The sequence below is a fragment of the Oryx dammah genome, unplaced genomic scaffold (assembly GCF_014754425.2).
Source record: "Oryx dammah isolate SB20612 unplaced genomic scaffold, SCBI_Odam_1.1 HiC_scaffold_22, whole genome shotgun sequence".
NCBI classification, from domain to species: Eukaryota; Metazoa; Chordata; class Mammalia; order Artiodactyla; family Bovidae; genus Oryx; species Oryx dammah.
Genome location: NW_024070206.1, coordinates 39093504 through 39106753, shown reverse-complemented (window position 1 = coordinate 39106753; position 13250 = coordinate 39093504). Strand labels below are relative to the sequence as shown.

The 13250-nt window shown below is 39.7% G+C and overlaps 1 protein-coding gene across 1 annotated transcript in view; it reads right to left on the bottom strand.

The window, feature by feature from the left end:
- Positions 1-13250, bottom strand: part of DTNA (dystrobrevin alpha) — a 443139-nt gene that overhangs the window by 429193 nt on the left and 696 nt on the right. The window lies entirely within an intron of this gene.

The following is a 13250-nucleotide window of genomic DNA, read 5'->3' as shown; positions in this document are numbered from 1 at the left end:
ACTGTTCTTGACCCATCCCCCTGATTTATTTATAAAAAGAAAAAAAAGACATCTTTAAAAAGGTGTGGGGAGTAAAAGGTATGTGGAACTGAAATTTATGATTTATAGACACCAAAAAATATATTTAAAAATTACATATAGTAAAATGTGATGATCAAAAATCTAAAATATTAGTCACCCAAAGTCATGGGTCTAAGTAAACGCAAATCTATTATGTTCTCTATGTTTAGTGAATTGCTAATTGAAAGCGTGAACATAAAACACCATCTTTAAAATGAAACTGAACTGTATTTAGGACTATATGCCATGGTGTGTTAGTCGCTCAGTCGTATCCAACTCTTTGCAACTCCATGGACTGTAGTCCACCAGGCTCCTCTGTCTATGGGGATTCCCTAGGCAAGATTACTGGAGTGGGTTGTTGCCATTTCCTTCTCCAGGGAATCTTCCCGACCCAGGGACCAAACCTAGGTCTCCTGCATGGCAGGCAGATTCTTTGCTATCTGAGCCACTGGGGAATCTATCTGTATTTTATTACCATCAGAAAATAGTTTTTCATCTTTTACCATTTACTTCTTAATTGATTTTGTCTTACTCCATCCTGGGGTTTGTAACTGCACCCCAAATATAAACTCTTTATTCAGGAATGTAGCTTCTCTTTCCTAAGGACAACCTTGGAGCCACGATTCCCTTTAATCTCATATGACCCCAGAGAAAAATGCCAGCCTGCAACAGACAGTGACTCCCCCATAGTGGAGCTGATGTGGTAATGACAATGATGAATCCGGACATCTGCATATGTGTCTGTCTCTAACAATACTGTGTGACAAGCTCTCCCAAAATGAATCTTCTTCAAGGGATGCAGAGACGCTCCCACCCTCGCCTCCAAATATCCTCATGCCTGGTGTCAGCCCCAGAAAACGTCATGAAGACAGCCAGAAAAACCCATTAACGTGAGACTCAGCAGCTACGCAGAACCAAGGCAGGGAAGTGTAGGCGTGGCTGCATTTTTTGGTTTCCATCACGGAATGAGACATGCAGCAGTCATGACTGTTTGGGTTAAGGATACAAAATAATTGTGCAAATCACTGAGACATCTTCAACAAAAGAGACCCTTTGGGGTGATAAGTGTTTAATTTCTTTAGGACATTTCCTTGAAAAAAACATGTACACTTAAAACATGCTGAATGTTAAACATGCTAAATAGATTTTCTAAAAACCTAAATGGATGAGTCAAGAATCATGAAAAAGGGATTTCCCTGGTGGTCCAGTGGTTAAGAATCCATCTGCCAATGCAGGGTACATGGGTTTGATCCTTGGTCCAGGAGGATTCACAGGCTGCAGGGTAGTGTAAGTCTGCATACCGCAACTACTGAAACCTGCGGGCCTAGAGCCCATGCTGGCAACAAGAGAAACCACCACAATGAGAAACCCGTGCACTGCAAAGAAGGGTAACCACTCCCCACAACTAGAGAAAGCCCAAGGACAGCAATGACGACCCAGAGCAGCCAAAACAAAGGAAGAGAGAATCATGAAAAGCACACATTTAATGTTTCCTTCAGTGCTTGGAGAGGCTGCTCTGGTTCCCGGTTTCCAGGTGAAGAGGCATCATAAAGCACCTGGAGGGCTTGTCGCAAGAGACTGCTGAGAAATCTGCATTCAGAGTTCTCAGGTTGTACAGGTGCTGCCAAAGGACTGCTGTTTGAGAACCACTGCGCTACTACTGTGAGACCTTCAGGGTTAAATACAACGTCATTAACTTGATTTGTCTCTTGGGAGAACTTCCCTAGACAGTTCTTTGTAATCGCCTCCCCACCAACTATTCTTCCTCAGAATATTGATTTTAAGCAGAAAACCCATAGCCCCATCTCTTGAACTTAATCTCCTGAGTAGTGATCAAACAACTTGACAAAATCCATACATTTATTTTTAATGTATAATTTTATATGAAATGAAATTAACATGAGTGCTCGCTAGGAGGTGCTTCTTAAGAGTTTAAATGTGGATTTTTGGGTTCTCTGTTTTCTTCCTAGCTAAGCCACATTTTACCACATGCTTTCTGGTTGAAAATTGCATTTCAGATGGATAATGTTCCTGGGAACGGAGAACACTTTGTGAGAATTTAGGAGGGGCTCGGACAGTATAGTTCCAGAATCCTGCCAGAAAAGACAGCCTATGAGATTGGGGAAAGTTTCCAACCTTGCTACACCCTGCAGTCATGGTTTCCCAGGAGAGGAGAAAGCCGTGGTTTGGAGGAGTAAGAGGACCTCCACGTGATCCCTGAACCTCAGCATTGATGGAATGTTCTGTAATCCTATTTGCATCCCTGTCCAAGTACTCTCTCATCCTGCTGATCTGTAAAGTGGTTATTATTCAGAAACAGATCAGTAGTAATCCCCTGAGCTTCATCCTCTGAGAATCAATGTTGAGGGATATTTTTCAATTTACCCTTGCAGAAAAAATGTGGAGTAGACATCTGTGAAGATGAAGCAAAAGTACTTTTCCCTCTTCCTTTCACCAGGTACAACCCTAAACCCTGGACGCTGCACATAAAATAAACTTACAAAGACTGAAAGTTAGAGAGAAGGCAAACCCAGGTAGTGGAACTCAGGGCCCAAGGAATGACATGGTGGTGAGTTCCCTGGATTTTTGCATTGCTTCATATATTACCAGATAAGGATATAAAAAACCAGAAACCTAGATATGCCAAAAGGCACAGATGAAAAATGGCACACCACCAAAAGCATGCTCTTTCAGCCAAAGGACCAAGAAAGGAACAACAAAGCAAAACAAACAAACAAAAAATAAACTTTTACAATGAGTAATTGCTCTCTTCCAGCTATATGAGACAGAAAAAAAAATGTGGCCCCACCACTTCCATACCAACAAAGGCCAAGTAGGGAGCCTAGCCTGTCACCCTCACCAGGCTGAAACAGCATACCCCAACTCCCCTTACCTCCATCAAGGTGATGTCACAAAAGACCAAGTAGGGAGTTGGGACTTTCATTCCTATCAAGTGGGTGGTAATGAGACTCAATGGAGGCCATACGGGGAGCCTGAACTTCCACCCCACCTGGCAGTACCAAGTCTTCCCTCCTCCTCCCCACTGGGTGGTACCATGGGGGGCTACTTCCACCTCCACCTGGCAGTACCAAGTCTCCCCTCCTCCTCCCCACTGGGTGGTATCATGGGGGGCTACTGGAGAGTAAGGACTATCACTGTGGCCCAGCAGTGACCACCTCCCTGTCCTGATGTTGCCAGGGGAGGCCACATGGGAAACAGAAAGGGAGGTACCAGTGAAGACCTAGTGAGGAGCCCGAATTCATTCTCTTTCCCACAATAATATGGAGCCCCCTCCATATTACATATCACATGACAAGGGAGACTGGGTAAGAAGCCTTCACTTCTGCACCCACTGGCAGTGATGAGGTGGCACCATTCTCATTTCACCCACTGGGGTGATGTTACTGAAAGCTAGCTAAAACAGGTTTAAATAAGATCCAAAGTCTTTTAACTTAATAAGAAAATGGCCAGATTTCAGTTGAAAATCATTCATCAAACCAAGAATCAAGGACATCAATCAATTACATAAACTGAATATAAAAAGACAATGATAGATGCCCATAATTAGATGAGAGGAATGTTAGAATTATCTGACAAAGTTTTTAAAGCAGCAAAGCTTTTAAAATATTTTTTAAACAAATACTTCAGTGAGAAATTATGAACAAATGAAAAAGTAGAAAGTGTCAGCTAAAATAGAGAACATACAAATAAGAACTAAATGGAAATTTTAGAACTGAAGAAAATATCAATAACCAAATATAAAATTTAATGGGTGGGCTCAATAACATAATGAAAGTGACTGAGGAAAGAATCTGTTAGCTGTATGACAGAACAACTGGAATTACCCCATCTAAACAATAGAGAAAACAAACCAAAACCAACAACAAAGCCTCAGAAACCCATGTATGGTAGGATCCCAGAGATATTCAGGTTGGCCTTAATAATCCCTGGAAGCTGTGAATGTAACCTTACATAGCAAAAGGGATTTTGTAGATAGTATGGAAATTAAAGATCTTGAGATAGGGAGACTATCACGGACTATCCAGGCGAGACCTAAATGTAATCACAGTATCCTTAAAAGAGGGAGGCAAAAAGAGAGTTGACCATAGAAAATGAAGTGGAAGATGTGATTAGAGAAGCAAGACACTGGAGTGACACGAAAAAGGGACTGAGAGTCACAGAATACTGGTGGCCCCCAGAAGCTAGAAAATGCGAAAGAGAGGTACCGTCCCCACGAGCCGTCAGAAGGAACTAGTCCTCCCAACATCTTGACTTGAGCCCAGTGAAGCTGACTTCTGACTTCTGGTCTCCACCTCCGTAAGAGAATAAATGTGTTGTAAAGCACCATGTTTTCGGTAATTTGTTACAGCAGCCATAGGAAACTAACACATTGTGTGTCTGTAACAAAAGACCTCATATTCAAGTCTCAGAGGCGTGGGAGAAGAAAAGAAAATGGACAGGGATCAAAAAGTACCCAAAGAAATAACGGATGAGAATTTCTTAGATGGTGACAAAAGCCGTAAGTCTTTAGACTCATGAATCTGAACGCCAAACAGAAAACCTCGAAAGTACATACCAAGATTCAGCATAGTCAAATTTATGAAAACTAAGAACAAATAAACAAAAATCTTGAAAAGAACAAGAGATAAATCACACTTTACCTATTGGAGAAAACCAATTAGAACAAAATAAGATTTCTCATTAGGAAACACAGAGACCATAAGGAAGTGGCAGAATATTTTGAGTGCTTAAAAAGAAAAAAAAAGAACTGTCAACCCAGGATCCTGTATCCAGTTAGAATATCCTTCAGGAATGAAGGGGAACAAAACATTCTTAGATGAAGGAAAACAAAGACATATCACAAGAGGAGGCCTATCAGCTCTAAAAGAAAGGCTAGGGGGAGGTTTAGAAACAAAATAAAGCAATAAAAGAAGAACGCTGGAATATCAAGAAAGAAGAAAGAACATGGTAGGTGAAAATATCAATAAAACCATGAATTTTTCTTGCTCCTCTTGAGCTCTCTGACCTGTGTTTGACAGTTGAAACAAAACTTGTAACAGTTTCTGATGTATGCAGAGGAAATAGTTTAGAGAATTTTACTACTAATGGAAGAGGATAAAGGTACATAAAAAAGGCAAAGTTTCTATGCTTCACTGTAATTGAAGAAATGACAACAGTGGTAGGCAGTGATAAATTACATGTATCATGATGTAATACTCAGAGTACTCATTAAAAGTCTATATGAATAGATACACTTAAAAACATTACAGATAAATAGAAATGGAATTCTATATATGCTCAACTAACTGATAGGAAGGAAAAAACCCAGAGAAACTAAAACAAACAAAAACCGAGAGGAAAAAATCCAAAAATTAAAATGGCAGACATACAGTCTTAATAAAATGTAAATGTGTAAATATACAAATGAAAAAATAGAGATTTGCAAAATCAATTAAAATATGTAACCCACTGGTAACGTAGGAACAAAGAATTCAGATCTAATATAATGATACAGGCAGGTTGAAAGTAGAAGGTTAAAAAAAAATCATGTAAACATCAATCAAATAAAAGGAATGTCTATATTAGTATCAGATTCAGTAGACTTTAAGCAAATAAAATTATCACATATAAAAAGGAGTATCATGTTATGATAAAATAATCAATAAACCAAGACATAGCAATCCTAAATTTATATATACCAAACAAGAGAGCTGCAAAGTATAGTCAAACTAATAGACGTGAAAAGAGAAATAAAAATTATAATTGGAAATTTCACAAATTATTTCAACAATGAATAAAACAACTAGACATTAAATTAGTAACGATATATAAGAATTTATCAGCACCATCAACCAACAGGATCTAACAAGCATTTATATAACACTCTATCAAAAAACAGTGAAATGCACACACTTTTCAAGTGTCCATGGGACATAAACCAAGACAGACAACATTCTGGGCCATAACATAAATCTAAACAAATTTTAAAAGCCTGAAATCATACACAGTGTATTCTCTGACTGAAATGGGGAAAGATAACACAAGAAATAAGGTTCTCTGAGAAATATCAATAACCTCAGATATGCAGATGACACCACCCTTATGGCAGAAAGTGAAGAGGAACTAAAAAGCCTCTTGATGAAAGTAAAAGAGGAGAGTGAAAAAGTTGGCTTAAAGCTCAACATTCAGAAAACGAAGATCATGCCATCCGATCCCATCACTTCATGGGAAATAGATGGGGAAACAGTGGAAACAGTGTCAGACTTTACTTTTTTGGGCTCCAAAATCACTGCAGATGGTGACTGCAGCCATGAAATTAAAAGACACTTACTCCTTGGAAGGAAAGTTATGACCAACCTAGATAGCATATTCAAAAGCAGAGACATTACTTTGCCGACTAAGGTGTGTCTAGTCAAGGCTATGGTTTTTCCTGTGGTCATGTATGGATGTGAGAGTTGGACTGTGAAGAAGGCTGAGCGCCAAAGAATTGATGCTTTTGAACTGTGGTGTTGGAGAAGACTCTTAAGAGTCCCTTGGACTGCAAGGAGATCCAACCAATCCATTCTGAAGGAGATCAACCCTGGGATTTCTTTGGAAGGACTGATGCTAAAGCTGAAACTCCAGTACTTTGGCCACCTCATGCGAAGAGTTGACTCATTGGAGAAGACTTTGATGCTGGGAGGGATTGGGGGCAGGAGGAGAAGGGGATGACAGAGGACGAGATGGCCGGATGGCATCACTGACTCGATGGACGCGACTCTGAGTGAACTCCAGGAGCTGGTGATGGACAGGGAGGCCTGGCGTGCTGCGATTCATGGGGTCACAAAGAGTCGGACACGACTGAGTGACTGAACTGAACTGACCAAAACGGAGAAAGATGACAAGAGAAATCTCCAAACATTTGGAAAGTAAATGCCACCCTCCAAATAACCCCACAGATCAAAGAGGAAATCTCAGGAGAAATTTTGAAACTAGTACTTGAGCTAAATTAAAATGAAAACACAACATACCAAAATATATGGGACTCAACAATAGCAGTGCTTTCAGGAAATTTATAGCATTAAACACATGGATTAGATACAGTCTCTCTTTTCAGGTTATGTTTGTCAATGTAAAATAATCATACAGTATGATTGATATGTTTACCTGTATTACTTTTTATAACAATATACAGTAACACATCTAACACTTCTGTTCGTGTTGGTGCAGGTGACAAAAAGATACACACGTGGTTGTTCAGTTTTCTGTATCATGTTGATACTATCAAATCTGTTCGGAAAACACAGCTACAATGCAGATCTTGGCACCGTTCTTGACTTGTGCTTGTTGTCAGAAAGGCTATCTCCTGCGTTTATTCAAATCAGAGTTTTATTGACATTCCTTGACTAAATCCAACCCCCGCTGACAAAGAGGGATATCATCAATTTTATAAGTTTAGACTCTACTTCCTTTGCTGGCGGTTTAATGCAGGAATTGGCTTTCTAGGTTAAAATTCTAAAACACAATTGCTACATAAAATCATAAGTTATCTTTATGTGATAAAAACTATTGACGTGAATTGGATAAATTCATCCGGTAACAATTAGGTGTGTTCACTAATAGTGCAGTTTACTTCCATCTGAGTATCTGATAAAACGGCACTTCTCTTTCATCTTCAAGTTAGGAGTGGTCATAGGACTTGCTCTGGCCAATAAAATATGAGTAGCAGTAGTGGGTGCTCCTTCTGATCAAAGCCTTTTAAGAATTTGTGAGTGACCCACCATGTTTCCATGTGTTTGATGAATCAGTGATGGGGATGCTGTAGATGACAGGGGTTTTATAAGCCTGGGTTTCCATGTGAGGAAGATGTAAAATAGCCAACAGGGCATAAAGCATTAGCAAGAAATAAATCTATGTTCATTTCAGTACCCAAGATTTTAGTTGTTTCCTATGACTGAATGACCTAAACTTTTATAACTGAGTAACATATTTTGTGTTTTATTGGCCAACAGGGCACAAAGCATTAGCAAGAAATAAATCTATGCTCATTTCAGTACCCAAGATTGTAGCTGTTTGCTATGACTGAATAACCTAAACTATTATAACTGAGTAACATATTTTGTGTTTACATTAAACACACAAAACTCTTTGCAATAGGATAGTGCACTATGGCATCAAACTGTAAACTACAATTAATGAATTATTCATTGTTGTATATGATGGTAACTTCCACTCTGATAGTACATACACACACACACACACACACACACACAAAATCAAGCTTTGGGTCTCTTTCCTTAGATATAAACTGGAATAACATTTTATTAATTACTCTGTGATGCTCTGTATGGTGGGGAGCATATAGAGAAATAATGTATCACATTCTCCATGAGTTACAGAAAATGTACACATTGCCTAGAATGTTTCCAACAACTTCAAAGAAGATAGTTGAGTATTTGTATATATGCACTCAGTATTACTTGTGAGTCATCGTTAACAGTAACATTAATCATATCAAATGCCTATGTGTGGGTGCTAATTTGCTTCAGTCCTGTCTGACTCTGTAACACTATGAACTGTAGTCTGCTAGGATCCTCTGTCCATGGGATGCTCCAGACCAGGATCCTGGGGTGGGTTACCATCCCCTCCTCCAGGCAATTTTCCCAACCCAGGGACTGAACTCATCTCTCTTATGTCTCCTGCATTGGCAGGTGGGTTCTTTACCACTAGTGCCACCTGGGAAGCCCGTATCAGTTACATATGACCCAGTACTTTCAAGGAGCAATAACACTGATTGACACCTTCAAACACTGTGCATAAACCTTTACATGCATCAGCACACCTAACCCATTAGTGCTCTACCTTACTAATCACATGTGCCATGTGTTTTTATTATTTGGATAATATTTAAAATAACTGAGTTTATTTTAAAATAACTAATATTTTAAGTAACTAATAGTTAAAATAACTATGAGTCATGTCATAAGCTCCCAATGTAAAGATTAACATGGACTTTTAAATTTTACCAACGTAATTCAACAGGTGTTTTTATATTATATTTTATATCCCCGTTGCAGTACACAGTACTCTGAACAACAACACTGGGGGTAGATGAAAGAGATGACTTTAAATTCTTAAGTTTATTAACGGTCATAGAACTTCCAACTGTTAAAGATATCTACCTAATTATTTGAAATGCCAAAGTATATATCTGTGATATTAGAAATTTCAACAGTTTCAAATGGTGCTGAAGTTACTATTTTTGAATTCAAAAATACACAATATATAATGAGAAATTCCCCATAATCCAGCTGTTGCCAGGCTTTAGGCATTTATATATCAATACCTGTCCTTGCTTTAGATATTTTGCATGTAAAATATGCAGCAAAAAGCACTGACATAAGGGAAGTTATGTTTTTCCACTTGTTTGAATTTTAGGAAAAGTAACCAAACGATCAGTTGAGGAGGAGTTATGATTTTTAACAATGATGGGGACTTAATGCATTAATAAAACTATGAACCAGATATTACATGTTACCAGTTAACAGCATGAACGTTAGATTCAGAATTTCTACCTGTGTGACAGTGGCCAGGATTACCGTCCTCCTCGATGCCTCAGTTTCCTCCTCTGTAAAATGGGGGTAATGGTAATACAGGCAGCCCTCATTTGGCTACTGTGAAGAATACCTGAGTTACTTTATACAGAGCCACAGAAGATGTCCGGCACACAGTAGTTGATGAGTTTCGTTATTATTATGTTTGCTTTACATTATTAATACACATTTCCTCAGCACACTCAACACTTAAGCTCACCTCTCTTACTCTGGTGCCTCTTTTCTTCCTACAGACACTTCTGGGAATCTTATGGATGTGTGATAAATCAATTACATTTCTATTTTGAGACATCCTGCCACTTTAACAACAAGCAAACACATATACACACACACACAACTATTTCTTTAAAATTTAAAGTTGTTGTTACGGCAAAGAAAGACAATGGTTCTCCTTCATTAAATGTAAATATCTCTTCGAAAATAGAGTAATAACCAGGGAAGGGTAGTACATGCTCTCTACAGGCTGTAAAAAGTACTGTGAAAAGGATTTTTGTGATCTTCTCTATGACCAAAGGTGTATAATGAGGGGAAATAATGTATCTAATGGTGAACAGAAATGTGTAAAGGTAACTAGAGGGAGACATAGGTCTCTAATTCAGAAAACATTGAGGAAAGCATGTAAGAACACATGGGATAGCACAGGGAACTCAACTTAATGCACTGTGGTGACCTGAATGAGAAGAAAGTCCAAAAGGGAGGGGATACGTGTATCTGTTGGAGAAGGAAATGGCAACTCACTCCAGTGTTCTTGCCTGGAAAATTCGACAGACAGAGGAGCCTGGCGGGCTACAGTCCAAGGGGTCACAAAGAGTTGGTCACGGCTGAGCATGAGCACACATATGTATTATGTACGTCTGAATCACTCTGCTATACAGTAGAAACTAACACGACATCGTAAAGCAACTATATACCAAATAAAAATTAATTTTAAAAATAAATCTTCGTAAACCCCTCCTCATACATTATGTCTCTGTAAACAGGGGACTTCTAATACATCTTGTTCCAAACCTCCCTGTCTAGTCCGGAATCCTTTATTACACATTCTTACTGCATTCCTTCTTTCAGAACTCCATTTATGTGTCTGACAATTGGATTGAAGTCTGGCCCCTGGGCTGGCAGGGCGCACTCATTTTTTCCACTCACCATGCAACCTCAGTTCTCCGCCCAGACCCTGCAGCAAAGAGCCTCTCAAGAGGCAGAGACAACACAGTTCTCCCAAAACTAGAGGCAGGGGACTTGAAAGGAAATAGTCATGTCAAATCTCCCAGGTGAGATAAAAGTAGTGAGAGAATGCTTTTTCTAAAATAAGTAACAGAAACTGGAAAACTGGAACAGATGAGTCAGTTAAGAAAGGATATATGGACATTCCATAGGATTTATGCCTTGATAACCATCAACACTTTATATAAACAGACATGGAAATTTCAATTTCAATATCAAAAAAGTTTGTGCCTGATGGAATGCAACTTTCCTGACTGTAGTACTCTCTAGCACCCCCAAATAGAGATGGACCATACCTTGGGATGTGGAAGAGTTTAACTACTGAAGATAATTCTTTTCACATCCAAAGATCATGTTTCCGTGTAGTTTCAGTTAGAAAAAGAGTCTACTCTTTTTTCACACGTAATGTTGAATTAGTATGGATTTGATATATGTATACTGAATCTAATGAAACTGAAAACCAGACTTAAGGAAATCTATGAATGTCAAAATAATTTTGAAACTCATTATGTGAAACAGCAATTAAATTTACTTGAAAAAATAACAGATGAAGACCTAAGAGAGATATCTGTCTAATAAAACAAATATTATAAGAGCTCCATGATAAACTCAGATGAGACATAATTCTCTAAATATGTGCAGTTGGGCTTTACCCCACTGAGACCTTTCTTCACATCATGAATCATTTAGAACAAGTGGAGACGTTTACAGTATTTCAGCTTAGTACTAATGAAAAAATGTGATTTCAGTCTTCACTGCTATACAACTTTGTCTAAAGCACATATAACTGGTGAAAAGGCATGACATACACGAACACCCTCGCAATACAGCCTGCTTCTAATCACTGAGAGTTGAAAGAGAATTGCATAATTCTTCTTTTAAAACTGCCTAAGCTCTTGTCAGAGTGATTGAATTAAAGATGATTAAACTTGCTCAAAAATTCTGCAAGATGGGGTTCGGAAGGAAATGATGGCCCTGCTTTGAGCAAAGTAACAGACTAATACCTTAGTAAGTTTAAAATTAAGTGCAAACAAATATACAGATTCAGGTGCCTGCTTTATAATAATTGACTTTGCTGATAAATCTTACCTGCTGAAAATCTTAACTTAGCTGATAAATACTACTTTAAAGCATAATTGTTGTAGGAAATGGTCAGTTTGGGCAAAAGGAAAAGGCTCAAAGGATAGTTGCCATAATTTCCATTAAAATTTAGGAAAATGTTAATTGTCCCCAACACGTAGCACATAGTTATGAGGTTCATCTTGGTAGAAATGTGGTCAACATATCAAATATATAAGAAAAAAGACAGTACAATGAAGTCCTATTTTTATGAAAAATATATATATGTTGGTTTAGAGTTCACCTAAGGCTCAGCTGCTCTTTAACATTTAAAACCCTGCGACCTTGGGTAAATTACTTCACCGCTCTGTGTCCGGATTTCCTCATATTACCCACTCGTTATGGTAGGGTTAGAATTGAGTGAATAAAGCTAAAGTTCATAGAACTGTTTTTTTCCATAAAGTTTCTACCCTTGGAATAAGCAAAATAGGTCCTTTTTTTTTTGTAAAAGAAATGAATAATTATGCATACTTCAACAATATAGGTTACTGATATGTTCAAAAGGAAACACAGCACTCATTAAACCCCAAGTGATCATAACAGATAATAGCAAACTTGAACAGAACCATAACTCAAAAGACCCTTTTAATAGAGCAACAATGAATCTAATGGCGTTGAATTCACTGCCAGAGTACATTCAAGACTCCCCACTCCACCTCCACTCAAGTCCTACACTTACCTTCTCAAAGGCAAACCTCAAGCTCACCAAAGAGGAAAGTTTTACTTCCAAGTCCCAGCCTTGGTACCACTGAGCCCAGCCCCGCATCCCTCGTCTCTTCTTGGCGTTGGTCTTTGGACAGACACCTCGCCACCTCCCATTCCGGTACCAGAACGAACCTTGCGTCCACCCTCGGCCCAAAGGAAAACTCCAGGCTCCCAAAGCCGAAGACACTCCTCTCCCCTCGCCCTGCCCCGCGCCCACCCAGCCGCGCCGCGCCCCACTCCCCGCGCCCGGCGCCCACACCCACCCGACCCGTCGCCCGGGCTCCGCAGTGCATTGCAACACGCGCCGACGCCGCCGGCTGGAGAGGACCCCGGCGCGGATTTCCCGCTCAACAGTAGCCCCCCAGCCTACTCCCCACGTGAGTGTCATCCTTAACGGAGGGGAGCAAGCCACCTCCCAGCTGCTCAGCCCGCGGGGACCACCGAGAGGGCAGCGGGGACCACAGAAACAACTCAACCCGCGGCGCGCGGCCCGGCCTCGGCGGGCGGGCGGCCGAGATGTACCTGCGCGGCCCCGCGCCCCCGGGCCGGCCC